Source organism: Enhydra lutris, unplaced genomic scaffold (genome assembly GCF_002288905.1).
Source record: "Enhydra lutris kenyoni isolate GAN:26980312 unplaced genomic scaffold, ASM228890v2 scaffoldscaffold14, whole genome shotgun sequence".
NCBI lineage: Eukaryota > Metazoa > Chordata > Mammalia > Carnivora > Mustelidae > Enhydra > Enhydra lutris.
Window position 1 is genome coordinate 49646201 of NW_019154098.1, and position 27999 is coordinate 49674199.

Here is a 27999-nt window from a genome sequence, read left to right on the forward strand (position 1 = left end):
AAAGATGAGGAAGGCTATCTCCCTAACAGACTTCCTGGCTGAGGATGGCAGCACTGCTGGGGGAAACATATCTGTCCCCAAACCAGTAAGCCGGACTGATCTGGAAGATGTTTCAACCACGTGGCACAGTAATGATGACAATATGTGTAAGGCACCTCCAACTGGCCACTGCTCCACAGGCTGCCTGGCAAGCTAGCTAGTATCAAGCAGAACTATCTTGCCAAATTGCTGCTTCTCTAGGGAACACAACTTGTGATGACATGACAGAAGTCCACATTAAGGAATTCTTAAGATTTTATTTATCTATTTGACAGACAGAGATCACAAGTAGGCAGAGAGGTAGGCAGAGAGGGAGAGAGGAAGAAGCAAGCTCCCTACTGAGCAGAGAGCCCGATGCAGGCCTCGATCCCAGGACCCTGAGATCATGACCTGAGCCGAAGGCAGAGGCCTTAACCCACTGAGCCACCCAGGTGCTCCCCACATTAAGGAATTCTTAAGAGAATTAAATATCAGTGGAGTGCATTTACCATATGAACCCAGCAAACCAGAGAGGTTGAAAGGTTTTGACTGCATAGAGTTTGAGAACCTGCCTTCCTTGCTTGGTACCCTGAGCCTCAATAAAGAGTCTCTGGTTAACAAAATTCCAATGGATACTCTTGACCAAGCTCAAGATAAAGACAAGGATGTTCATTCTCTTGACAGAGCAAGGAATCAGGATTCTCACAAAATACCCAAACAGACAGCCTGGGTGACTATCTACCCAGAAGAGGTGATGACAGCTTTGAAGGCAAACATCATGATTATTATGGAGGCCAGGATTGCTATGATTACTAACATGATTACTAACAGAGACTATGATTGAGGGTATGACTCCAGGATGAAACAGCAGCAGAAGAATATATGGTAGTGGGTACAACACGGATGATGACTACAGAGGAAGTGGGACCACCAGGAAGACCAATATGATAGACATGATGTTCAGCTGAGGAGCTCCAAAGATGATTATTCTGGGGATGATTAAAGATGCGATGACAGAGGTCATCCTAAAGAACCAACTGAATCTAAAGCTTCAGAGTACTCCTAAGGAAGACAACTCCTTGGCTACTACCTCCCAGTCTAGTCAAGCAGCTTCTATGTTTGGAGCAGCAAGGCCTATTAACCCAGCTATAAGAGAACAACAAGTTGAAAAGCAGCTCCAGGAAGAACAGGAGAAATCGCAGCATCAGCTAGATGAACCAGAACTAGAATGACAGCCTTAGAAGAGACACTCAAACTGGCAAAGTGAAAAAACTCGGGAACGAGAATGGTCAACGGCAGGAAGTTTCTCATCTCAAACTGGGACCTCAGCTACATCAGCAGCCAGAGCAGGAGGCACAAAGGAGAGAAAGTGAGAAATCCAGAAAATGAAATACTCGTACAGCAGAAGAATGATACTCTCCCAACTTCTCATCTTCCCAAACCCGACTAGCTGCTAAAGATAATGCTGCCCCTTCCATCAAAAGTGGATGCTTGAGTGAAGTGTTAATTCTTAAACTTGATTTCAGAGCTCAAACAGAACAGCAATCTCCTACAAAGGATCAGAGGAAAGTAGCTCTAGCTCAACCATCTCAGGAAGATCAACCTGGAAAGGTAAAAATAAACTAGATGGGATGAGTGTCCAAAAAGGTAGAAGCGGGAAGTCCATCAGGGCCCAAGATATGAAGGGAACAAAGACAAATGGAAGGAGTCTGAAAGGAAACATGGCAAAAAGGATCAAAATTCCAAATCTGGGGGCGCTCGGGTAGCTCAATCAGTTAAGTGTCTTGATCTCAACGTTGTTAAGTTTGAGCCCTGTGTTGGGCTCCACATAGGCTTGGAGCCCACGCAAAAAAAAAAAAAAAAAAAAAAAAAAGAGAGAAAGGGGAAGAAAAAAAAAAAAAAAAAAAAAGGTCCAAATCTGCACCTGAGCCAAAGACAATTGAGGAACCCAGCCTGTAAGTTCAGTACTCTAAGTATGTCACTCTCCGAGCTGATGGATTAGGTTAAAATGAAGGGTAAGTTTATAAAGAATAGACCTCCACATCCTGCACTTTTTTCCTACTCTCTAGCTACCCTGAAACATTCCTGAGCAGATCAAGTATCTATCCAAATAAGACAAAATAGCCAGACAAATTCAACATATCTTGGTGAGGGCAAAAAGCCTCAAAGGATTTTTGTAGCTACAGAAAGAAATTTACAAACTGGCATTGTTGTGGGTGATTTCAATACACTCCAATTTTTCATAGGTTAAATAGACCAAAAAATAAAAATAAAAAAATGATGAACAAGAAGGACTTAACAAACATATATAGAACCTTACACCCAGCTATTAGAAAATAAACATTCTTTTCAAGCATAAATGAACATACAGAAAATGAATACATACTGGGACATAATGAAAATCTCACTGAATTCAAAGAATATGTATAATGTTGTTCTGAGGCGTGTGATCAAACACAAAACAAAACAAAAAACACAGGGGTGCCTGGGTGGCTCAGTGGGTTAAAGCCTCTGCCTTCGGCTCAGGTCATGATCCCAGGGTCCTGGGATCGAGCCCCACATCGGGCTCTCTGCTCAGCGGGGAGCCTGCTTCCTCCTCTCGCTCTCTCTGCCCGCCTCTTTGCCTACTTGTGATCTCTATCAAATAAATAAATAAAATCTTCAAAAAAAAAAATACTTTAAAAAAAAAAAACAAAAAACACAATAATAGAGGGCACCTGGGTGGCTCAGTTGGTTAAAGGCTTGCCTTTGGCTCAGGTCATAATCCCAGGGTCCTGGGCTCGAACCCTGCATTGGGCTCCCTGCTCAGCAGGGAGTCTGCTTTTCTGCCTCCCTCTGCCCCCCGCTTGCGTGCATATGCACGCACACTCACACACTCTCTCTCTCTCAAATAAATAAAATCTAAAAAAAAAGCAATAATGGAAGATAATTTTAAAAACACAAATAGAAAATAAAACTTCTAAATATTTCATGGGTCAGAAGAAACCATGCTGAAAAAAATTTTTTTAAATATTAAGGACTAAAGGTATCACATAAAAATTTGTAGGATACAACAGGATACAACAAAAGTTAACTTACAGGCAAATCTATGGCCTTAAAGATTTATACTAGGAAAAGAAAGGCTGAAAATTAGTAAGTTAATAGGCCAGTTTGTTTAAGCTAGAAAGAAATCAACAGAGTAAACACCAGAAAAGTACAGAATAATAAAGAAATGAAACTAATGAAGTAGAAGAAAGGTAACAAAGGATTAACAAAAGGGAGCCTGGGTGGCTCAGTCAGTTGCTCACTGGACTCGTGATTAGTTTCGTTGGTAATCTTGGAGTAGTGGTATTGAGCTCTGCTTCGGGCTCTGTGCTCAGCAGAGTCTGCTTAGGTTTCTCTCTCTTCTTCTCCCTCTCCCCCTCCCTCTGCTCACACACATGCTCTGAAATAAATAAAATCTAAAAAAAAGAAAAAGGAAAAAGAAAAAAAAAGGATTAACGAAGTTTGAATTCTTAGGAAACACTAAAACATAAATGCCTGGCAAGACTGATGAAGGGTAAATAAAACAAAACAAAATAGGGACCCCAAAAGAGACCCAAGGTACGTAAGAATATCCTCACGTAGCAGAACAATGCAGATCTGAGGAATAAAAGAGACAACTAAATAGTACTAAAATTATCTACATGGAAAAATTAAATTGGATCCTCACATCATACACAAAATCAATTCAAGATGGATTAGTGATGTACATATGAAAGACAAACTTCAAAATTTTTAGAAGAAATTTGACCAGAAAACTCAAAAAAAATTTTTTTTGGTTCCCTGCCAGGGAAGGATTTCTTAAACAAGTATACCAACCAAAAAAGAAAAGTGTGAGTATTTTGACTATATGGAAACCAAGAACTTCTGTTTATCATAAAACATAATAAAGCAAATTAAAAAGATAGCTACAAATGGAAAGATATTTATAAAACTCAAAGCTGATTCAAGACTTGTATTTAAACTACATGACAAAGTCTACAAAAGCAGGATATAAGGCCTCTGCCTTCAGCTCAGGTCATGATCTCAGGCTTCTGGGATGAAGCCCGGCATCAGGCTCTCTGCTCAGCAGCGAGCCTGCTTCCTCCTCTCTCTCTCTCTGCCTGCCTCTCTGCCTACTTGTGATTTCTGTCTGTCGAATAAATAAATAAAATCTTTAAAAAAAAAAAAAAAAGGCAGGATAAAAACAACACAAGTAGTCAAATGGGCAAAAAACTTGAACAGAAATTTTATAGATCAAGGAAACTTCTAAGGCCAATTAGTATATGAAAAGATGGAGAATCACATTATTCATCAGTGAAATACAAGTTAAAACCACATGAGTTGTTATTTTTAAACTCATCAGAAAAATAAATAAACTCACTAGGATGATAAAAACTAGAAATGTTGACAATACCAAAAAAAGGGCAAAGAAGGTGTTCTTACAGACTGCTATTAGTTATTTAAATTGGTAAAATCCTCCTAGCAGGTATTAAAATTGGTACAGTTGCTGGAAAACAACTAGAAAATCTGTATGTCCTTCAATGAGCAATCCTAGGTACATAGTACAGAAATTTTGTAATTGTGTGCCAAATATAAGCATACTTAAAAATAACAAAAAAAGGGACGCCTGGGTGGCTCAGTTGGTTGGGCAGCTGCCTTCGGCTCGGGTCATGATCCCGGCGTCCTGGGATCGAGTCCCACATCGGGCTCCTTGCTTGGCGGGGAGCCTGCTTCTCCCTCTGCCTCTGCCTGCCATTCTGTCTACCTGTGCTCGCTCTCTCTCCCTCTCTCTCTGACAAATAAATGAAATCTTTAAAAAAAAAAAAAAAAGAAAGAAAGAAAAATACTCAAATGTCCACTGGTAGAAAAATGGTTAATTAAATGAATTAGGCTGATTTACACAATGGAACACCATACAGCAGTGAGAATGAACTACAGCTGTAGGCAACATGAATGGGTCTTAGAAACATGACAGTGAATGAAAAAATATACAAATACAAATACAAATGGAGTTCTGAGTATTAACATCCTCCCCTCACTCAGTCCCACCTCTAAGATTTAACATTCTACACTGAGGTCATCAAGAAATGTTTCCAACTCTTAAACACAAAGAAGAAAGAAATGAATTATTTTGGCAGTCATCATGACCTCATCTTTTCCTATGCCATTTCCTTTGAAAATACCACAATTCCATGATTGAGAAAGAAATTCAGATACATGGAAACATTGTGGATCCTGAGTCTCAAATGCTTTTACAATTAACAAACAACTGAATGAAACCCACTAAAGAAATGCTGAGGTCCAAAGGGCAATCAAATGACATACTGTCACTCTTCCAAGGAGTACACTGTGAATCTCATCGAAACATTTCTGCACAAACTAAGAAAACTAGTGTATGGAAATACTTCTGCTGTATTTCTACACTGTGGATTAAGCACTTTATTTTGTATGTAGCACAGCAATAACCACACAGTCCAAAAATAAGTCACCACCACTATTTTGTTATAAATTAGGATGTGCACACTGAAAATTTTTCTATGTATTCTTTTATGATACCACCTGAGTGTTTCCTTTGGAACATATAAAGATTTGTAAAATAGGTCCTCCTCTATAATAAAATACCATTTGTGCGAAGTTTACAAAAGCTGTAAACAATTATTAAACTCAGAACAAAAAAATACCTTTGTGGTATTATAATTTTAAAAAGAAGATATAAAAAATCTAGAAGAGCAGTTACTTCAGGGGTTGGGGAAAAATAGGAACATGCAGTTACAGAGGTGCTCACAGGTAGCTCTTCAACTGTACTGGTACACCTAGTTAGTTCTTAAGTGATTAGTTCCCAAATGTTTGTTTTTATTATTAACTTCCGTATGTTACACATAATCCGACATGTTCAAATTACAGAATTTTTAAAAATTTCAAGAATACATGGAAGGCAAGGACATAGATAAAGTGCAGATCATTAATTCATCAAGTGTGATTGTAAGGGAGTACGTCTATAGCCTATGTAGGAAAAGAAGGAAAGGACATAGCTATCACACAGATGATGTGATTAGTCATCCAAGAAAAAGACAATTCTTCCTCTGAACAAAGGACGAGGGATCTAAGGAAAGGCAAAGATATTAATTCATTTGGAGGTAGATTAAAAGAAAATTGAGGAACTTTATTACTGCATTAGAAAGGTTAACTGCTTGAGAATAAAGAAGATAAATAAGCACAGGGTTTGTTATTTTGAGTACATGCTTCTGATCATCAGTAACTGCAACTTTAAACTGCAAAATACAACAGAGATTGTTCAAAATTGGTACCTTTTTGTCCTAAAAGGGAAAGAACAAAGCAAATAAAATAATCAAATTCAACATACAATTACTTCCCATACTCCACTTAATAAGATGAAGTTGTGTGACATTTAAAATACAATGTACTGCTATATATATTCATTAATCTGGCATTACAATAACGCAGTATGAGAAGGGAGGCACTGTTCCCTCATTTTACAGATGAGGAAATGGTGCCTCAAAGGTGTTTTAAGTCTATAGTCATATTTTTTATGACAATGTAGGTCTAGAGAGGTATAATTAACTATCAATATATGGAGTCTGAGTGCTAAATAAGTTAAATCTTAGTTAAAATCTTAGTTAAAAAAGAAGTTGTTCATCACTTACTATGTACCAGGAACTGTGCTAGACACTGGGGATATAAAGATGAGTAAGACACGATTCCTTCTTTCAAGGAGCTCATAGTCTAGTGAGGAGACAAACCTGTCAACAAATAAATAGCTTTCAGTGTTAACAGTTACTGAAACAAATGTAAAATGTGAAGTAGTACATCTGGGGCACATAAGAAAAAGTAGATAATCCAAATTACAGGAATCAGGAAAGGGTTCACAGAAGATAACCAATTTTTGAATGAACTGTGTCTTCAAGTATAATTCTTTAAGAGAAAACTACAGAAGGCATGGAGCATTCAGGGAGCTATTGGAATGCCTGAAAAATGTAAAGGATATTATAAAGGGATAAAGCTAACAGAGCAATCTAAATTGTAGAGGATCCTATGGGAATAGTTTATACAGCATTCAAAATATACCAAGCATAGTAGTTTGAAGTTTATCATAGAAGTATCTGATAGGTAACAATGGGTTTCAACAACGAGAATCACATTTCAGAAAAGTAACTTTGGCAACAGTGGGGTTACATTTAAAATATTGAGTTTCTTGACTTTCTCTGAACCAGAGCAGGTAGCATGAGGGAAAAAACTCACTAAATATGGTTTTGGGACAGCTGAGAGTTAGAAAGGATTCTGAACAACTAAAATTTACCACTTCACTATCTGGGTTAAGGTGCCATAACCAGGACAGGGAGAAGAGGAGCAAATTGTGCGAGACAATACAGTACGAAGTTTAGGAGCCAACTCCTCAGTCTTACTATTTTGATTTCATCTCCTATTCTACCCCTTAACAGCTGTGTGACCAACTATGGCAAAAGGAAAAGCCAAAGTCTGAGTTTTAACGAACTTTTGAGCAAACTGGTTATTCATCCAAATGAATTTAGGCCATAAACTATGCCCAGAGGATATGGCCAGTTATATGTAAGCTGATTTTGTCCAGCTCAAGCCTTTAAAAATGCCACAGAATTGTCTAAGAGTTATTATTCAACCGCAAAGAACAGGGAGTCCTGAATACAGATACTTAACTATGTTTCAGTCCTCCAAGGTTATAGGCCTATTGAATCCCCACTCAGAAGATGTACCTTAATTGCCTACTTACTTCAAGTCAGGCTTTTTTTTTTTTTTAAAGATTTCATTTATTTATTTGTCATAGAGAAAGACCACGCACATACAAGCAGGGGGAATAGCAGGCGGAGACAGGGAAACTAGGCTCCCTGCTGAGCAAGGATCCAGATGCAGGACTCAGTCCCAGGACCCAGGAACAGGACCTAAGCCGAAGGTAGGCACTTAACCAACTGAGCCACTCAGGTGTCCCAAGATGTCTTTCTTTCTTTCTTCTTTTTTTTTTTTTAATTTTATTTATTTGACAGAGAGCACAAGTAGACAGAGAGGCAGGCAGAGAGAGGTGGGGGGGGGGGCAGGCTCCCTGCTGAGCAGAGAGCCCGATGCAGGGCTCAATCCCAGGACCCTGAGATCATGACCTGAGCCAAAGGCAGAGGCTTAACCCACTGAGCCACCCAGGTGCCCCAACCCACTGAGCCACCCAGGCGCCTCTGGCTTTCTTAAGTGAAGAACACTTTTACTTTCAGAAGCAATATTAAGAAAAAAGACCAACAAAACTGATCCATTTTGCATGCTATGCATGGGATCAAGAGTTGGAAAGCCAGAAAACTACTGTCACATATCTACCTGCCTGAATCAATTTCACACTTAATGGACTGCCTAGTTTGTAAAGTGGGCATGGTGGAAAAAATGGTGGAAGACAAAAATCCCAACTTCAGTACTAGTCTAGTTTTGAAGACAATATTAATACATAATAAAATTTTAGTAACAAGACAGGATGGTACAGAATCAGGTGCTAGAGATGTTCCATCTAATGAATGTGGAACTTGGAGGATTAGAAAGCCTGCAGTTAAGCAAAGCTCCTGTATCAATGGCACAAAATTTAAAACTCAATGAAAGTGGCCAATATACAAATGAAAAAAGCAGCTTTCCTGCCCTAAAATACCCAAGATTTAGCAACTCTAAAGCACAAAATAAGTATTTCCTGAAAGTACAGACTACAAAGTAGGGGATTTAATTTTAATAATATAGGAATGTTGCTTCTATATAGAGATCATTTATAAAAAGATATTGTTGATCATTGCAATTCACTTATAAAAGTGGACAGTAAATGAGAGGGTGACTGACTTAGACAGATTTGCCAGGACCATCCATGTTTTAGTTCTGTTCCCACACAAACCTCTCATTTCAGGGCACACCATGGTATTTGGTAACCTTAGTAAACAGTATAATGGCTCTAACTGTGTAAGCAGCTTTTTTGATGTATCTCAAAGAGATTTTTCTGTGGAATCATGTTATAATAAAAAAGCATCATCCTGTTAAATTTTATATTTTTGGATGACCTAAATATTCAGAAAGGAAAAATCAATTTTACAGGGACAACAACTCATAAGCAGGCTTCAATATCACACCACTGGGACTATATGTTAGGGGAAGGGAAAAGGAAGGAGCAAGAAGTTTTCTCAATACCTAATGCCTTTTAGCCCTCCAAATAATCACCACTGTGGTCTCCTAAGGATCCAAAAGCATTTCCAACTTCCTGAATAGCTTCTTAATACTCAGGCCCATGGTTCTTCCCCACACCACACACCATCATCCTTACTCTTGTCTCTGCATGTATTCCAACAACTCCAGGGCCTTGTATTCCACTGGCCAATCTCATTCCACTGGCCAGCAGCTGGCCCAAAAGTTCTACCACCGCACACACCCTTTACAATCTGTCCACTTAACTCAGGGTCTCCAGTCCCTCCAGCTCTTCTTTGTTCTACCAGCACCTAGTGGCAATATCCTCACTACCCTATGTTTTCATAGCTCTTTGCAGTTTCAAAAAACAAGCCAGCTGATTTCTTAAAGTTTACTCGTCCACACTGACCTAAGTATCACTGATTAATCCTCTTAAACACAAAACAGAGGAACATCACCATCCTGATAATTTATAAGTACCATTGTGTTAGGGAAAAAAAAAAATCAACACTTTTAAACTTTGTCATTCCAGTGACTTACAAAGCACCTGCAGTATCTACCAGACAAAGGACAAATAAAGATGGGCATCCACAGGTACTTTGTAACTTCTGACTATGGTTTGGGTATCTATCTTACTCTAAAAATGCCTACCTAATCACAGGCTCTAATAAACTCACCTTTCCTCCATCCTTCTGCACTTTCAGTCAACTTTAAAGTTCCTTTTAGTGAACTATATTATGGCACTTCACAGAAGGAACACAGTAAGTTTATTTTTTTAATAATGAAAAAAATGTATTTATCATCAAAATGCCAGATTTCCTAAATCACTATCTCCAGCTCTTATTATTTATCTCCACTCAATTTCATATTTTCAACCAGATGAGGTAAATACATTAATTTTCCCCCAACTTTTTGGTTCTGTTTTTACTCATTCTCCAATTTTTACCTCTACTTTTCAGCAACATAAATCTAGACTTCTTGGGACACCTGGGTGGCTCAGTAGGTTAAGCAGCTGCCCAGGGTCCTGGGATTGAGTCCCCTATCAGGCTACTTGCTCTGTGAGGAGCCTACTTCTCCCTCTCCCTCTGCCTGCCATCCCCCCTGCTTATGCTCACGCTCTCTCTCTGACAAATAAAATCTTTAAAAACAAATAAACAACAAAAAAACAAAAACAAATCTAGACCTCTTTTCCTGACTTTTTTCTTCCAGATATTTCACATCTTCCCTTTCATAAATTTACTCTATTTTTAAATCTCAATTTCTTGTGTACAGTGGTTACATTCAACTGTATCTTTTAAGTGTTACTCCTTGCAATTACACAGAAAACTTGCTTTACCATAAACTGATCTAAAAGTTTACCTCTCATTAATGTTATCTGACACTTCAAGCTAACAAGCAAAAATAAATACAAATCTTACATTGAAATAATTTTAATTTCCTGATAAGCACTAAATCTTGATCCATCTGTAGATTCCCTGTCTATTGCCAATTTTAACCATTTCCAAACTATGTGAACTCTCTGCTCTCAAAATTACTCTATGACCAACATAAACATTGGTTATACAGTTAATACAAACTTATTTCCCCTCCTCAAATCAACAGTCACACTGTTACTGTATACCCTTACTGAGACAGTCAAAAGCCTTGCTGAATCTAACCTATGCCTCCTCAAATTACCATGGCACACACCCTAATGAACTGCTGCCCATTAAATTCCTGCAATTCACTTCCTCATTGTCTTCACACAAAAATTACTCTATTAAAATCATGTCCAATAGCTAGTCACGCTACTTAACTTAATTCTTTTTCTCACTCTAGTTAGTTCTAATCAAGTTACTTCTTGATTCTGGTTACTTCAAATTCCATCTACTTCCCTGCCTTCAGAACACCCTTGCATTGCACCCAGCAAGATTCCTGTCACAGCACAAACATGATCACAGTAACTTAACCTGCTTCTCTTATCAAGATGCTTGCCTTCAATTGATGAGAAATAGTTACCCATCCACAGCAAAATTAACCACCCATCCTTCCAAGCAAAATAAGTTTCATATAAACTTCCAGCCAGCAAAACTTCTAGGGTCTGTTGGCCTATACAGAATGCAAATTCCCTCCCAAAAAGGTAATAAATAATTAATAATAGAATCTGGACAGCAGACTAGAGGTTCAACTAACAATAATGATGACACACCAAAATAAAGGCCAGTCCAGAGGATCAAATAGCAACGATACTTGTATTCTGAACTGAGAGAAGTGCCAGTTTCGCTCTTTTCCAAGTCTGAGGTTAACAATTTAAAAAAAAAAATTACACTTATTGCAAGGGCGCCTGGGTGTCTTAGTCGTTGAACATCTGCTTTTGGCTCGGGTCATGATCCCAGAGTCCTGGGACTGAGCCCCACATCGGGCTCCCTGCTCAGCAGGGTAGTCTGCTTCTCCCTCTCCCTCTGCCTCTTTCATGTTCTCCCTCTCTCTCCCCCCCCTCTACTTTCTCAAATAAATAAGTAAATAAAATCTTAAAAAAAAAAGCACACTTATTGCAAACTTAATTGACTCTGAACATCTAGCAACATTTGAAGTTGTAAGAAACAAAATCAAGCCCTGTGAACAACTGTCACTTACAGAAGCCTTCAGTCTGTTTGGTAGCCCAATTATTTCTAATGAGCTGGGGAAATAACAAACTATTAAAAATAAGAAGCTATCATTTACCAAAGTCTAATTTGAATTTGGATTTTAATTTCTATTCCCACGTTTACTAAGTGGCAGACAGTGATTAAGAGTGTAAATTCCGCAGCCGGACTGCCTAGACGTAAATTCTGGCTCCACTTGACTACTACATTCAACTTTTGGCAAGCTTCTCTACCTCACAGTGCCTCGGTTTTTAAATCTATAAAATGAATTCATACCTACCGCCTTATGAGTTAATAAGTTAATACTGACAAAGAGCTAAGAAAAGTACTTAGCACACAATAAACAAACTACATATTGGGCATTTCTTTTAACAATTTTTCTGAATTAAGTCATTCAGCGTATATATACCAGACATGTTTTCAGGTAATGTGTTAAACAGCAGGAATACAAAAATCATCTGAGATACGCTCTTTGCTCTCAGTGAGTTTATAATTTAGCAGTGGTAATAGACATGGAAATCAGCAGCTTTAAGCTCAATGACAGGGTTGTACAGAGGACTACAGAAGTACAGAAGAGGAGCATCTAAATCAGATTTGGTGGGAAGAGGTGAAGAAATGCCAGGAAAGACTTCTGAGAGATGGTAACAGTAAGACAGGAAAAAGAGAAAACTGTCCACTGTACAATATGGATTTTAGCAGGCATTTTTAAGGGCAATTTTAACAGAGTGGTAGGACCAAAAGCCAATGGCTTAAGAAACCTCTATTTAGATGTTTAACTGTAAAAGAAAAAAAAGATACAGAGTTAAAGTGAGGTATTCATAGGTTTGTTTTTGATGGAAGGTGGAAGAGACTTGAACATATTTTCAGACAGGAAGAAGCTAAAGTCACAGAACAAATGACAAGAGCTCTGAGAAGGCAGGGCTGTTGAGATTTAACAGAGGTATACACATAAATAGCCTGCAGTGAGGCTAGACAAAGAAAAGAAATGGGTGAGAATGCAGATTATCTCTGCAAGTGTCTGAGAAGAAAGTTAAGAAGGTTTTACCTACCAGCTTCCTCTCTGAGGGAGGCAATCTTTGAGACACTAAGAATACAATCCATTACCTGTTTTAACAGCATATGGCTAGATAAGGAATTCGAGACAAAAACAGCAGAGACTTGGGTCCAGGGGAGTAGCAGTAACAATCCCAGACATGCGAATTTTTTTCCATTTCATTTTTAATAGTTCGTATTTAGAACTAGTCCTGGGTTAGGATCCTTGCTCGGCAGGGAGCTTCCTACTCCCTCTGCCTCACACTCCCCCTGCTTGTGCTTGAGCTTGTACTGGGTCTCTCTGACAAATAAATAAAATCCAAGCAATGACACTAATTATTGGAGCCATTTAGAGCACAGGTTCAGGAAGAGAAAAGGGCATACTCTAGCTACTATCAAACTACTCCTGGTTATTTAAATGCATCATGTATACATATGCTTTCTGCCACCTGCATTCATTAAAATTCAGCTATAGAAAATAAGGTAATTGGTATTCTCCAGAAAAACTCTTTACCCCAAACTCATTAATGACACATATTTCTAATCTACTACCAGTTTTCCCCAACCTGGCTGCATGACAGAATCATCTGGGAAACTCTGCTGGTGGTTTGAGGTGATTCTCACAGAAACATTTGGGTACTCTCAACCCTGATCTACATAATTTCTAATCATGATTCAGCTCAAGTGTCATCTCTCCAATTTTTGACTAGTTAGCTGCTACATGTTTCACAGCACTGTAACCATGTTTCTTTCTTTATCTCCTTTATTACACAATAAATTTCTTTATTACAACTCATCTTTATAATTCCAGCCCCTAGCTTGGTGCTCAGCCCTTACTAAACACTCAATAAATGTATGTTCAATGAAGATTCACAATTAATAAAACATTAACCCTATAGAATTGGTTAGGGTGGTTAGACTTAAAAAAAAAAAATACCCACATAGCATAAAACCAAAACTTTAACATTCTATAAAGAAAAATCCTGTAAGACCTTATAAACCACCTATACCCTATCCCATCTTTGCCCTCTAATTCTGGGCTTGTCTAAGTCCATGTCCACCTTACCAATGTGATTTCATTGCCACAGCCCACAATAGCAGCACAATACAAAAATATCCAATACAAAAATAAAGCATAAATGTCACCTAAAATACCCATTTGATTTATTAACTACTTAAACATCCAAATGTATAAAAACAAGAGAAAGCTCAAGTTTCAGGTTTAAACTTGAAAACTTCTAGCCCTAACTAAACATGCAAAATAATTCAGTCATATGCTAATGCCCAAATTATATACCAATTAGACCCTAAAAGTCTACGGAGATGTCTGCTTGGAACACAGTACAAATTTTCCCACAGAAATTTCATAAATGGTGGTAAGATAACAAGACCAAGCCACAAAAGCCTACCAGACCCATAAGAGCTGAACCACTTGTACTGTACAAGGAAACCTACTGTTCCACAGAGATGTTTCTGAGGTTCCACAAATACTTATTTGTGTGTATATGTACCATCACTGCAAAAATTCCAAAATAAATTTCTGACGCTGAAAAGTACTGAGAGCACTTTGCGTGGTGCCTGGCACACAGTAAATACTCAAAAAATTACAGCTATTTTTTCCAGAATCCTTGTTTTCTACCTTTTGTGTTCCTCAAAACAGCTTTATTTTTCTCACTGCATCTGCATTCTAGATTGTAAATTCCAAGAGTGTAGGACAAATCTTCACCATTGTTATCTACCCTGCCTACCAAAAAGCCTGCAAACAGAAGTGTTTAATACTTGCTTGCTAATGAAGGTTAATTAGTATCAACCGAACCTCAAAAACAACTGAATAACCTCAGGGTTAAAACGAAATAGCCTTATTTAGTTTTTAGGTACACTTTTAAGTCAACTACTGAACTTCTCGAATTATTTTTTCCCCTTTAATATTATCATCAAAGTGAAAAAAAAAAGTGTAAAAATTCATGTTGAAAATATTCCTCTAGGGGCGCCTGGGTGGCTCAGTGTGTTAAAGCCTCTGCTTTAACCTCTGCTTTTTCAGGTGATGATCCCAGCGTCCTGGGATGGAGCCCTGCATCAGGCTCTGCTCAACAGGGCGCCTGCTTCCCTTCCTCTCTCTCTGCCTGCCTCTCTGCCTACTTGTGATCTCTGTCAAATAAATAAATAAAATCTTAAAAAAAAAAAAAAAAGAAAGAAAGAAAATATTCCTCTAAGAGTAACCCAGCTTAGAAAACACTGCTCAAGGCAACAGTCTCACTAAATGGCACAGTGAGACAGGCCACCTAAATTTCTCTGGCGTTTGGTAATCCTATTAAATGACAGAACACAAAACATATTGAGATTTTTCCAGCTTACAAATGCTTGTCTAAAAACACTGCATATTTCATGAAAACATAAGAGTAATAGTCATCCATAATCTTTGCACCAAACCAACCCTCAAACTGTTTTCATTTTTAAAATAGTATTATTTTCCTCCAAAAACCTTTTTTTTTTTAAACAAAGTTACAATCCAAGTATACAAATCATTTGTTTTCTACTCCCCACCCCATTTATAGTAAGAACTGCCTATTACAAACTTGATTGAAGCCTTGGCCAACATCAGGGAAAGCTTATGACTGTAAAAGTGTTAAAAGTGTTGCTACTTTTCTAGAAGGCCACAAGATGGGGATATTGCTCCATAAAATGCACCTTTAAAAAATAAATAATTAAATGCATTATACCAACTTGCCCAAAAAATGAAATTAACAAAGTTTTCCTCTACTGGAAGTAAGAAATATAAAAAAATCTTTGTACTTCGTTTACTACAAAACAATAGTGAGGACAAAAATATTCATGAAGTTTAGCAGGAATTATTCTAATTAAGTTAAAGAGTTATGGTCCTTAAAAATAAAACAAAAACACAGGACTCTGGCACTATTTCTTTATCTTTTATCACATCAATCCTTCCTTCTCTCCTTGCTCTATCCTCTTCCTCCTCAGGTCATAATAAAAAAATGAAACACATTTTGCTTATGCATTGACTAAAATTATTTTTCATAATTATTCTTAGTTTCAGGAGATGATTCTTATTTTTCTGTTTTAAAAGAATTGACATTAATATTTATTTACATCAACAAAGGAAAATTACACCAAAATGTTATCAGTAATGAGAATGAGACAGATTTTCTAAAATGTGTTATAATTTCTCAGTTTCTCATAATATGCAATATTATGTTTACAACAGCAAAATACCAAAACTTTTCCAACACAACATTTTTGTATTTGATAATTTTTTTCCCCATGTCTTAGTGGATATCAGCAGAAAACACGTCTCCCACAGCTGTGCTGCTTTATTCAATTAACAAAATAAAATGATAGTAACACCGAGCATCTTAAAACTAAAGTTCCACACTCACAGAATCAATGTTCAGTAATAAAAAGAGCTGTGTAAACACTTACTAAGCAGAAGTCTAAGATGACAGAGTATAACTACCTGGGGCCATCTGCACTACATGAGTGTCTCAGCGAGGCAGAAATACAGCCAGTCTTAAACCTGGAATCTGAATCAGGTCTTTGAGTCCAAAACTAGTAAGAATACCATAACCATCTATCTGACTCCTATTATTTATCAAAATAATATATTTATAATTTATCAAAATAAAATATTTATCAAAATTTTTACCAAAGAACCCATCTCTAATATTTTCAATTACCCTTCAGAGTCAATTATCCCTACTGAGAAATGAAGAAAATCAGGTTTTAAGAATTTAAGTAAATTGCTGAGGGCCATAAAACCAGTGAAAGGATTTTGAACCCAGATCTCCTGGGCCCAAAGCCAATGATCTTTTTACTATAAAACAGAATATAAAAAACAAAATGCTAAGCTGAACCTATGCCTTGAACTGAGCATTTCACTGTAGCAATCTGACAGTACTATTCTCTCATGTTAACCACTTCAAGATTAAACAACTTCGTAATAGGGTGGTTTGTGGGGTTTTTAAGTTAGTCATTAAAAATGCTTTTCCTAAGGGGTGCCTGGGTGGCTCAGTGGGTTAAAGCCTCTGCCTTCTGCTCAGGTCATGATCCCAGGGTCCTGGGATCGAGCCCCACATGGGGTTCTCTGCTCAGCGGGGAGCCTGCTTCCCCCTTCTCTCTCTGCCTGCCTCTCTGCCTACATGTGACAGCTCTCTCTCAAATAAATAAATAAAATTTAAAAAAAAAATGCTTTTCCTAAAAATTGACAAAGAACAAGTAATCTTAAAAAAGATAATGTATAAAACATAAACACGCTAACAATTAAAGAGGTAAGCTGTTGGGATCATGATTCATAAATTCTGGGAAAAACATCCAAGGTACATAACATTCTTACTTTTGCAAGGAGCAAACTTAATGTAATTATATTATGTACAATCTCATATTTCAAAATGACACAAACATTTCCATAAATAATTGGTTGTTTGTTTCAAAGTATGGCATTTTAATAGCATTAATACTTGCTTTCCAGACTTGTTTCCTTTGAATCCAGTAATTTTTTAACATTTGGTATTCTTCAAATACACAGTATTTACTACATCTCACGAAAGTTTAGAGTCGAAGTTGAGAGGCAAGTAAGAGACTTACTCAGGGACCCAAAGCTTCTCAATGTCAGGCCAAACCCAGGCCAGCTGATGAGGCTAGTGTTGTTCTGCCCGGCATTGCTCACTAGGATATTAGGATGCAAAATTAAGTTCATGCCAAAATATTTCCTGATTGTTTTTTAATACATGAAAAATTCTAATTTACTAGCACTTAACTAGCCATGGAAATTTGCAAATTCTTCAATTCCAAATTCCTAGTGTGAGAAGAGCATCTTGGAGTAATGTAATACAGAGAACATCTTTTAGGGTCAGACAGACCTAGGTCCAAACTTCAACTCTACGATTTGTTTATAATTAACCTGAGTCTCAGTTTTCTTTTCTGTAAAATGAGGATACAGAAATGAATTTTGAGAAGGGGAAATGAAGTGTTAATATTAACTCTAGGAAACTAGAACTGTTTCTAAAATCTGGAATATAGAAGGTGTGCAATGGGTATTCATTTCCTAACACCATCCCATCACCACCACCATTCTAGCCACACTCTCAATACTCTGAAGCAGAAGAACTCCAGCATTTTTCTACCATCCTACAATTGTAGAGGAGAGCAGATTAAGAAAGACAGTAGTTAAGAAAGGCATTTCAGTCACATGGCCATGCTGCAAAATGCTACGTAGCAACCCCTCCCCATACCTGCAGTGAGGATCAGATCAAAGTAACACTTGAGAACACAGTACTGCTAAATGTTTTGTTATAAATACACACAATTTCCAGTTTTTAAAGCTACAAGTAACTGATACACAATGTTAGTTTACTACTCACAAATATTCTTCCTAAGAAGTTAAGCAGACTGTTAAATACAAACTTTCACAACATATCCCCACTCTTAAGAGAAAAGTATCAGAATCCAAAATACCCAGAACTGTCCAAAATAAGAAAATCAACTGAACAGCTAAAACTTTACTCCTAGAATAATGTAATTCTTCTCAAGTTTAAAATACGGTAAAAATACAGGACCAGTCATCTATCCACAAATCCAAAACCCAGAAAGCTATAAAAACATAAAGTTACTTCATAACTCATTTGGTGGCAAAAACTAAACTGACCTGGACCATTTAAAAGCAAAATCTGACTGATGTGTAGCTTTTTATTGCCTTATTTCTCCACACTTGAACATCTGCCAAAGACAATACAGAGTGCTGCCAGAGAGTTCACTGGGGTTCTACCCAACATAACATATGGAGTGCTTTACCTTTCTAAATTAAAAAATAAAATAAATTCTGAAACCCATTTGACATCAACAAAGTATTGTGAACACATCCCAGTGAAGAGTCATTTAATTCTAAGTGCTAGGTTTAAGTCACACAATAAATCTATCAATTAGGTATTAGTACTACTACTTTACATATGAATATCTAGCTTACATATTATTAAACTAGGGTTTAATTCAAGGTTAATCTGACCAAGATCACTTAGCCAATAAAGAATGTTGAAAACTCCGGATGCCTGGGTGGCTCAGTGGGTTACTCTTCTGCCTTTGGCTCTGGTCATGATCTCAGGGTTCTGGGATCGAGTCCCGCATGGGGCTCTCAGGGGGGAGCCTGCTTCCCATCTCTCTCTGCCTGTCTCTCTGTCTACTCGTGATCTCTCTCGCTCTCTGTCAAATAAATAAATAAAATCTTTAAAAAAAAAAAAAAAGAATGTGAGAACTCAAATCTAAGTACATCTCACTTTAAGGCCTAAAGCAATTAAAAAGCCAACATTTTAGAGGAAAATTAAATCACAAAGAAAGTTTAAGTTACAATTACCAAAACTTTTAACTTAGAACAATGAAATTCCTGAGTATAATGTGCACTTTCCATCCTGGGTATTCAAATCTAAACACTGACACCTTATTTCACAGCTCATAGGACAAAGAGAGATTAGTTTATTGTTGTTTTTCCTCCCCACAGCACTAGCCACAAAGTCAATGAAAACAAACACAAAAGCAATATGCTCCTCAAATGCCAACTAATCCTCTCCAGTCAAATTTAGAAAGAATCATGGATCTGGCATGTTTGTTTGTTTTTTTGTTTGTTTGTTTGTTTTACCATTTTTACCACAATATACTAAACACAATACAAATACGATTGATATAAACATAGGTCACGTTTTTCCAGGAATAGCTCAAACATAAAGATCTGCTGTTTCACTCTCAGATATGGTCACGGGACTGAGAAAGGCTTAAGTATCATAGACCCAGGCTGTCACCATCACTGCTCTAAGCAAAAGTTAGAGAAAATAAGCATCAACTTTTTCTCCTGGTTGATCAATTTAAAATTTAAATTTTTTCTCACAATATTTTTCATAAGTCAAAGCCCTTAAACTAAGCAATGGCTTTTTCCCCACAAGAGAGAGATTATGGCCCCCAGCCAACCTACTTTCTACCCCAAAGACCAAATTCTAAAGTAGATGCACTTTAATTTAATCAGAATCTCTGTTTTGAGTAGATTATTTAGCTAAGTGAAAAAGCAATCAGATTATTTGATAATCACAGTATCTAATTTAACTGTTTCAGTAGCCTTGTTTTTTAGAAGATATTCTATATCTTCTATAGTTTCTATAGTTTGTTTGGATCAAGTCCTTGGCAATTATCTTAAGCCTCTTTAAACATTTGAAAGGTTTAGATGTTAAGCTCCCTTTGTTTACACTATACATGTGTGTTTATAGAACACTGTAGCTCAAAAAATGGACTGGGAGAACACTAGAACCCCAAATTACTGATTCGGTTTCCAACAGCAGTTCTCAAGCTAATATGTATAAAATCATCTCAGGTATTTGTTAAAAATGAAGACTCCTGAACTACACTATCAAGGACTATACCAGTTCTCAAATATTCAGGCATCTTGCTTTTTAACAAATATCCCAGATGACTGTGATGCAGAGACTGCACACTGACAAACTGTTCTATACTGTAATTCATTTAATGATGGTGTTAACAAATTCTAGTTCCCAAACTGCACAGCCAAACCATTACTAGCTGACAGACTACCAGCCACGTTGAGTCAGTATCCTTCTCAGATTGATTCCTAACATTTTAGCACCTATTTTTTAGATTAAGAGGTGAAGTTAGATATGCAGCTCTGACAATGCCAAAGCTAAGCTACAACTATCTCTGACTGAAATGAGTGGCTCACAGAAAAAGTGGATTACTTGTTTGAATTTTAACTTATTAATAATAATGAAAAGCTGTAAGAATGATTTAAGAGCTGCTTACATCCCAGGGACCAGCCTTCCTGCTTTACAAACATTATTTCAATTAATCCTTACAAAAATTCAGAAAAATATTCTCTACATTTTACAGAAGAAACTGAAGTAACACTGTGTTAAGCAGCATGGACAAGCTCTGCCTGACTTTAAAGCTACAGCACTTAACACATGCCAGGATGCCTTTAGTTCTAGAACTTTTAGAGTACAGCGATCTAGTTTATTACTTCTATGGTAAAGTATGTCCTGATTTATACAGAACACATTCATTTAACTAGTTCTCTTCTCAACACTAACTAAGCACAACTTGGCAAGCAGGGGCTAATATAGGGCCAGAGGATCCTACTTCAAGTCAGGAATCAACAGTTTGTTTCTACCCATTCTATTTAATCATAATTATGGGTTTACTAGACAGCTATCAAAAGAACTTAGTTAAATAAAAAAAAAGCTATCACAGCTACAATTCTGTTAATGCTAGTACATTTTTAAACTACCCTGTAACTACCATGTAACTTTGGGCAGGGAAGAGTCATAAAGAAACACCTTAAGGTAATTCTATCTGTCCCCTTCCTTGTGCCCCAGCCTTTCCTATTTATATAAATCGTGTTCCTCATACGTCCAATTACCAAACTCCTCCCCACAACAGCCAACATATTATTTCCAGAAATTTGCAAAGACATTTGTACTAGAATGCAGGGGTTCATTGCTCAGTTATATATGAAATGCTTCAAATCTACCTAAATGAAATACATTGATCTATTATTCCACTCAGAAGCTATAATGTAATAATAATGTAACATTCATTTTCTTCATTCCAGTTAGCCATAACATTACACAGTAGATAACTTGGGGGGGGGGGGGGCTCCACTACTGAGACTAAGATAAACTGATCAAGTGATGAGGATAAAGTGAGAGAAACCCAGCTAAGCAATCAATGAATCTACCTGTTCCTGGTAAGGATGAGCATTATCTTATGCCTTACATTTCCCTAAGGACAGAGAAGTTACGTCCCATTCTCCACAAGGAAAGAGTATTCTTTCCACTATGACTCCTCTCCAAGAGTGGCTCATTCTAATCTTTTTCTAAGACACTGCAAACAGAAAATAGTATTTGTGAGGCACTAGGTTGCTCAAGGGTTGTCAAGGCCAGAGTGACTGGCCAAGGAGCTCTGCTACCCTAAGGGTCACATAATCACAGAGTGCTGACTGCAGTATTTGTCTCATTCAATCTGTGAGACTTGGATAAATCACTGCTACAGAGCAGCCTGAGGTCTGCGTCCTGCACTTTTTTAGACCCCAATGCCCTCAAGCAGAGCAAGTCAATCCTGCCCCATTATGGTAGCATATAAGGTTAAACCCAGAGGTCCAAAATTTTCTTTTCTACCCAATGCGACAGTGCCAGCTACTTCCAACTATGTAATAAGCCAAATATGCTATTATTTGAATTTCAGACTCCACTTTCCCTCTGACAAGCCTAGGCTCAAAGTACCAAAAGTATTAGGCAGCTTAAAATCTCAGCTTCATAAAGTTTTCTAGGTGCCCCATTTTTGGTGTAATACAGCTGTTTGGGTTAATCCAGATTCTCATACTTCTCTAGTCCTTTTCTCTTGAATCTGGGATGGACCTGTGAACTGCTTTCACCAACAGAATGTGGCGAAAATGATGCTGTGCCCAAAGAAGGCCTGGCTGCTTTTTCTTTTGCCCTGTTGAGTCCTAAGCCACTATGCAAGGCCAGCAACACTGCTGGAAAGGCCACTTAGGAGGCAGGGCCCTAAAACTCTAAGAAATATGGAGTAAGAGAAAAAAAGAGAGAAGACCAGCTCCCAACTGAACTATAGCTGAAAGCAGCCTTTAGAGTGACCACCAGCAAAACCCAAACTGCTCAAATCAGTCCAGCCTAGGAGAGCAAAACTATAAGCAAGTAAGACAGTTGTTTTAAGTCACTTACTTTTAGGTTGTTACACAGCAATAAATGACCAAAACAATGTTTACCTGGTTCCTTGTGTTTTTGCATAATTTGTTCAAAACTCATAGAAAAGGAGAGATTTAAGTAATTATAACTCCAAACATTCATACAAACTCAGAAGATAAAAGTCTTATGCCTTTTTAAATGTTAGTGACCATACCAAACTCTGAGTTTCAAAAGGACAGGCTTCATGTTTGTCCTCTCAGCACTGGACCCCAGCACAATACCTGGCATGTAATAGGCACAGCAGGCGGTGTTACAAACAAACAACAGGTTTAAGGAATGTCAAGACAAATGTTAGTCCTCCTTATAACTTAGGAGTTATCTGGCATATGGTTTTACATAATATGTTCCAGAAGTTGTTTAATCATGTGTATATGAAGTGTATACTAAGAGTTTTCTAATGGCAAATCATTTTTTTAATGATAAAGCTCTTTATGTAATAGTAAAAATCATGAAATACCATGATACAAACTTTTGGAAATCACATCCTGATTAAATGTTCCAAAAATACCAATTTCCATTGAGTAGGCTTTTATAAGCAGGTTTTCAGAAGGAAATTAAAACCTACATTTCACCCATGTACTTTTTCAGATAAGAAATCAACTTCTGCTCTTTTCTTGATGGGAGGATAACTAATTTGTGATAAATACTTAAAATTTCAAAATTATCCACCAACAGCCACTGTAATGAGGTTACCATTTTAACACACTCCTCATGTATCACCTTCAGTTAAATTCCCATTGTAGATGAAGTGTTAGCCAAAAAAAAAAAAAAAAAAAATTACTGACCTAGGAACAAAAATATGGGTTTTAGTTCTAGTTCTAATTTTAGCCACTTACTAGTCATATACTTGGAAATTTTTTCCAACTTCTTTGAGCATCAGTGCATTCATCTAAAAAGCAATGATTATCTCCTGACATACCTACTACTCAGCTATCATGAGAATCAGATGATAAAGTCTATACAGCCATTATGGAAAAATGTCAAATGCCATACAAATATAAGATATGATATTCTTAATGTCAGCAACGAGTAGAAAAATCATCTGTGTATGTGCTTTTGCTAAACATTTTTCTACCATTAAGTATTACCAACCAGTTCCTTCAATACTACTATACAGGCCAATTTATTGGTTTTCCACTACTTGTTATTACATCACATTTTTATAGGAAGAGTAAAAAGACCCCACTCTTTCTAATAATTATGGAATCAAAGTTTTTAGAGCTATAAAAGATACTAAGTAATAACTTGCTCAAGTTCCCTACTGGGAAGATAATCTTATAGGTGGAGAAAAGTCAATGATTTACTAATCAAATTATGCTTTAACCATACTGGGGAGAGTACGCTCCTTAATCCAATGAAGAAATGCAGTGACTAGGACCCTGTACTTCATTTCTTTTATGAAGTTTCCATTTTTATTTGGTAAGTCTTCATGAATGAAGTCAAAGGATTACTCTTAAGTAAGGCATACTTGAATACAGAAAATACAATAAAGATAAAAATGTTTAAGGTTTCTTATTTCACTTTTCCCCCTTCCCCCAAACCCAAACTAAGATACAAAGGAAATATAAATAAATACAAAGGAAATAAATATAGTTATTGCTATATGCTCTCCATACACCCAATTCATGTCTCCTCTCATCAGCTCTCCTGCATATGGAAAACAAGAAGGGTATAGAAAATCCAATGAAAATCAAAGACCCAGGAATCACAAAATGTGAAAAACTAAAAGGAACCTCCAGGATCATTCAGTCTTACTGATGAGGTCACTTAAAGTCAATAACTATATGTAACAGATGGTAAATCATATACCTTCTTATAAAAAAGAAAACAATCATTGTCAATTAGCTCTTAATTCCACTTTACCCACTTGCTAACTGAAATACTTAGGGCAAATCATTTAACGTCTTGGTCTAGTTTGTTATATAATAGCAAATAATGTACCATAGTCAAAATTCTTTGTAAACTGTACACCACAGCACAAATGTAAAGAGATACTGTATCTAAGTGTATATAAGGTATGTCTCTACAGTAGGGGTCATCAGCAAATGAAGAATCTGAAGATTCTATTTTTTTAAAAAGCCTCCAGTAATTCTGAGACCTGGTCTTAGCCCAACCCACTGACTCACCGGTTCATAAGCGAGCTTCAAGAGGGTTCATGGACTTTCCTAAAATTATATCCAGAAAGCACAGGTGCATATGGAAATTTTCCAGGCCAGATTTTTTTTAGTTTCACCAAGGATTAGTAACACCAAAAGGCTAAGAACTACTACTGTAAAGTAACACTGATGTGCCGAAGATAAAGCTTCCACTGATATTGCTCAAAATGGTACCATTCTTTTTTTTTTTAAACCCCAGTTTGTTTTTTTTTAAAGACTTTATTTATTTGACAGGCAGAGATCACAAGTAGAGGCAGGTGGAGAGACAGGAAGGGAAGCAGGCTCCCCACTGAGCAGAGAGCCCGATGTGGGGCTCGATCCCAGGACCCCGGGATCATGACCTGAGCTGAAGGCAGAGGCTTTAACCCACTGAGCCACTCAGGAGCCCCAAAATGGTACCATTCTTTTCCCAACCTGAATCAGAATCTCAGTTATTTTTACTTTCTTCATTTTCTCTCTCATCATCAAATTCTCTCCATTCAATTTCCTTCCTCCTTTCTATTCCTAGTATTATAGCCATAGTTCCGACCCTCATTACTTTCGACCACAGCAATCAAGAAGTCTTTCTGGGGGCGCCTGGGTGGCTCAGTGGGTTAAAGCCTCTGCCTTCAGCTCAGGTCATGATCCCGGGGTCCTGGGATCGAGCCCCACATCAGGCTCTCTGCTCAGTGGGGAGCCCGCTTCCTCCTCTCTCTCTGCCTGCCTCTCTGCCTACTTGTGATCTCTGTGTGTCAAATAAATTAAAAAAATCTTTAAAAAAATCTTTCTGCATCTAGATTTCTACTTCAATTCACACCACACATTGCTGCCAAATTAATCCTCTGAAAACAAAAGTTTAATAAGTCACAACTCAAAAATCATCTGTAAAACCTCTAACACCGGGCACCTGAGTGGCTCAGTTGGTTAAGTGACTGCCTTCGGCTCAGGTCATGATCCCGGCGTCATGGGATCGAGTACCACATTGGGCTCCCTGCTCAGTGGGGAGCCTGCTTCTCCCTCTCTCTCTGCTGCTCCTCCCCCTGCTTGTGCTCTCCCTCTTGCTCTCTGTCAAATAAATAAATAAAATCTTTATAAAAAAAACAAAAAAACAAAACCCTAACACCTACTAAATCCAAGATCATTAGCCTGGCATTAAAAGCAATCATAAACTGGTTCAAATTTCTCCTTCAAGTTTTATCATCCTTTGTTAGTACAAATACTTTTTGTTCCATCCGAATATAATACTTGCCTCTCCCCAAATGTATAAACTGTACGCTCTAATCTCTTAGTCCCTTATCTTTGCTTGCATTACCTTTCTCAGCTTATAGAAAGTCATAGTCATCCTTCAAAACAAAGGTTTCATAAGCCAGCTCTATGAATCCCTTCTTACCCCCCCTTGCCAAGTAAGATGGGAGCTCTACCCCTTCTGAATTTGAACTCTATATGAAACTTAACTATGTATTAAAAGATAAATAAGCCATTTGTGTATAGTCCTACCTGTCTAACTATTCTGGGAAGGCAGAAACTGCTATAATCCTTAATATTCCCCCAAATACCTCACACAGTCATGCAGTAGATGCTTAATAATTGTGAAAGGAAGTAAAAGAAATTTCAGCCTTCGTGGGGGTAAACAGCAAAGATTACGATCTCTCTGAAGGCAGAGAATTTCTTTGCGACAACCTCTATCATCCCAGGCTTCCAAAAAACATAACCCTTACTTACTGCTTTTTAAGTCCTGGTATTGGATGTTTTATAAACAGTTTTGCATTTTTTTTTTTTTAAGATTTTATTTATTTATTTGTCAGAGAGAGAGAGGGAGAGAGAGCGAGCACAGGCAGACAGAATGGCAGGCAGAGGCAGAGGGAGAAGCAGGCTCCCTGACGAGCAAGGAGCCCGATGTGGGACTCGATCCCAGGACTCCAGGATCATGACCTGAGCCGAAGGCAGCTGCTTAACCAACTGAGCCACCCAGGCGTCCCACAGTTTTGCATTTTAAGGGAAGAACTGTTTGAAAACCTTAATAAGCTACATACCAAATAACTAGTCTACATCCTTTACACTTCTCAATTTGAGTAGCTCCCAACACTGGGCTACTAAGTTTTCAGCTTAAAAAAAAAATACTATTTATGAAAAGTGATTAATTTGCAGTCACAGCTAATTATCTGCTTTATGGTCAAAAACAAATCACATGAATAAAAGAATGCCTTTATTTTTTCAAAAGGCACATTTGCTTGTATAGTACACACAGCCTTACTGAGACAGGTAAAGTGGATTTATACATATGGATGAATTCTTGCACAAACCCGCATACAGTGTACACCAGCCACTTCAGGTAAACACCAAAGGGGGCAAAAAGCTAACTTTGTACATTATTCTTTCCCACTATTAACAGTAGCTTTTTAAAGCAGAAACTCAAATCTTTTTGCACATAAGCCTACACAAAAAGATAAAAACTTACCAAGCAGAAAAAGAAAGCCACATCAAGCCCCTGGAAAATATTTTAACCTGGAAGAGTAAGGATGTCAAAATAATAGATACTCGTCTTTGGTAAGGAAGGTTTCATGTAATTACAGGAGCATAGGACGCTCAACTCCAAACGATGGAGTAAAGAAAGGACTGACCATTTAAAGGCTGTAAAAACAATGGGCAAACTACAAAATCAAAACATTTTTTTTTTTTTTTTAAAGATGAAAGAAGGTCCAAGTCACAGATGAGATAAAGACTAGTAAAAACTGCAAGGTCACTGGGACCTACCAGGTCACAAAGGTGGAGGTGGGGGTTGTGGCGGGGGGGGGTGGTGGTGACTGCAGAGTCAGTGAAGAAGCAGGAGTGACAAAAACACGTCAGAAAAATACGTTCTAAGGCTGGGAGTCTTTGGTTTGGGACGGCGAAATTGCTGTGAAAGTCAGGGCACGGGCAATAAGTCCATACAGTGCTGTTTTTTGGAGAGGCGTTAGGGAAAGGAAGAGAAGGTAGACGGAACGCTAAGACAAGGCTAAGGAAGCTTGAGAACCGCGGCTGCAGAGTCACGGAAACACTTCGCTCCAGTATCATTAGCTCGGGCCTGTGTCAGGGCCAATTCGGGGCAAGACCCGTGACCCCACCCCAGAAAACTCCCGGCCCCTGGGTTGGAGAAGGCAGCCAGGGCGGCGCAGACCGTCCCCGACCCTCAGAGGGTCCCGCCCCGGGGCGGACCGTGCCGGGCCACCGGCACCGCCGCTAAGG

At 37.8% G+C, this 27999-nt stretch overlaps 1 protein-coding gene and 1 pseudogene across 4 annotated transcripts in view; one reads left to right on the forward strand and one right to left on the reverse strand.

The window, feature by feature from the left end:
* LOC111146529 (WW domain containing E3 ubiquitin protein ligase 1) overlaps positions 1-27999 on the reverse strand; it is a 115162-nt gene that overhangs the window by 86881 nt on the left and 282 nt on the right. Inside the window, exon 1 of one of the 4 annotated variants that reach the window (XM_022502091.1) lies at positions 6687-6971. The gene's annotated coding sequence lies outside the window, so the exon portion shown is untranslated. Of the gene's footprint in view, positions 1-3305; positions 3395-6686; positions 6972-27999 lie in introns of those variants that run through there. The other 3 variants (XM_022502089.1, XM_022502088.1, XM_022502090.1) reach the window with 3 other exon arrangements.
* LOC111146504 lies at positions 5-27997 on the forward strand (annotated as a pseudogene).